Source organism: Oratosquilla oratoria, chromosome 8 (assembly GCF_046742065.1).
Source record: "Oratosquilla oratoria isolate Oo_2021 chromosome 8, ASM4674206v1, whole genome shotgun sequence".
Taxonomy (NCBI): domain Eukaryota; kingdom Metazoa; phylum Arthropoda; class Malacostraca; order Stomatopoda; family Squillidae; genus Oratosquilla; species Oratosquilla oratoria.
Window position 1 is genome coordinate 22,602,429 of NC_134784.1, and position 2,283 is coordinate 22,604,711.

Genomic DNA, 2,283 nt, shown 5'->3' on the forward strand with positions numbered 1-2,283 from the left:
AGTTCAGTTCAAAGCTTTAAGAATCATTTAGATAAATACCTAAGTAAGATGCTGTAATGATTATAATTTATGTTATATTATTTGTTTTTGTTTTGTTATCATTTGTCTGTCTGATTTTCATTTATTATTAGTTATATGTCAATTTATAATCATTTACTATTTACCTGTTTGTTTGTTATTCAACTATACCTATGCATTTATTTATGTATTTTATTTGTTATTTTTACATTATTATAGTTTTAATTTATTATTAATATGATATATATATATATATATATATATATATATATATTATATATATATATATATATATATATATATATATATATATGAGAGAGTGATAGGTGGGGAAGGGTAAACGAAGATGGGCTAAGAATACATTTATTGTTCTTACGTTTCGGTTATTATAACCTTCCTCAGAGAACTTGTTACAGAACATCTTGGTCACAACATTTATACCCGTAGTGGGGGAACTTGTGAAGCTTCGAGTGTCAGGTTTTTTCTAGCGCATTTATTATTAAGAGGCTGGCTGCTTTAGATAGGCATATAAATCCTTCTCTGTCGTTATTATTTTCTTTGACATTTATATGTGCAGCTTCAACTGTCTTTCTCATCTTCTTTTTTAATCCTTTGTGTAAAATTTCAACTTTACTCCATTCGGGAAGGTTGTTGCATATTTCGAGGTGGCGGACCAGGGAGTTGGACGTTCTGTGTGCTTTTAAATCATTCCTATGTTCGTTTATCCTCTTCTCGATTCCTCGACCTGACTCACCTATATAAGCCGAGGGGCAGCCACTACATGGAATGCGGTAGATCACACTGAGGTCGTTGTTGTCATTAGTGTGGTTTTTAAACATTTTACCTATTTTATTACATGATACCTTGGCGATGTTTATGCCACCTTTCAGTAAATATCTATCAATAATTTCGGTTTTATCAGAATTAGGTACAGTAATGAAATGCGGTGTGACTAGGTTTTTTGTTGCTGTATGGTCATTTGATCCGGACGCTTGGTCGTTTGGTCCGCTGGTTTGGGCGTTCGATTTATCGTGGATTTTTCTAGCTTTGCCTTCTGTTTTGGTTATCAGGCCGCCTGGATATTTTAATTCTTTAAAAGTTTTTCTGATAAAAGACAACTCGTTTTCAAGGAGTTCACTGCTGCATATACGGTAGACTCGAAGAAAGAAGCCTATAAGGACACCAGTTTTAGTTCGTTTACTGTGGGCTGAGAAAAAGTGAACAAAGTCGTCTTTATTAGTTGGCTTTCTGTACACTGAAAACCTAAGATGATTAAAGCCTCTGTGTATTAGTGTATCTAAAAAGGGGAGTTTGCAGTCTTTCTCTTCTTCAACTGTGAACTGGATGTCTTCATGAACTGCGTTAAGCCTTCTCATTTTGTTTTCAATGTTGGTGTCTTTTGGTGTTATTACGAGTATATCATCCACGTATCTCAGCCAAGTGGTACCTCTACCCATGATGTTAATATATTTATCATTTTCCATTACCTCCATAAACAGACAAGCAAGAATAGCCGAAAGTGGGCTTCCCATTGCGAGGCCTTTTGTTTGGGAAGCCCACTTTCGGCTATTCTAGCTTGTTTGTGTATGGAGGAATTGGAAAATGATAAATAAATTAAAATCATGGGTATATTTACAACTTTGCTGAGATACGTGGATGATATACTCGTAATAACACCAAAAGACACCAACATTGAAAACAAAATGAGAAGGCTTAACGCAGTTCATGAAGACATCCAGTTCACAGTTGAAGAAGAGAAAGACTGCAAACTCCCCTTTTTAGATACACTAATACACAGAGGCTCTAATCATCTTAGGTTTTCAGTGTACAGAAAGCCTACTAATAAAGACGACTTTGTTCACTTTTTCTCAGCCCACAGTAAACGAACTAAAACTGGTGTCCTTATAGGCTTCTTTCTTCGAGCCTACCGTATATGCAGCAGTGAACTCCTTGAAAACGAGTTGTCTTTTATCAGAAAAACTTTTAAAGAATTAAAATATCCAGGGGGCCTGATAACCAAAACAGAAGGCAAAGCTAGAAAAATCCACGATAAATCGAACGCCCAAACCAGCGGACCAAACGACCAAGCGTCCGGATCAAATGACCATACAGCAACAAAAAACCTAGTCACACCGCATTTCATTACTGTACCTAATTCTGATAAAACCGAAATTATTGATAGATATTTACTGAAAGGTGGCATAAACATCGCCAAGGTATCATGTAATAAAATAGGTAAAATGTTTAAAAACCACACTAATGACA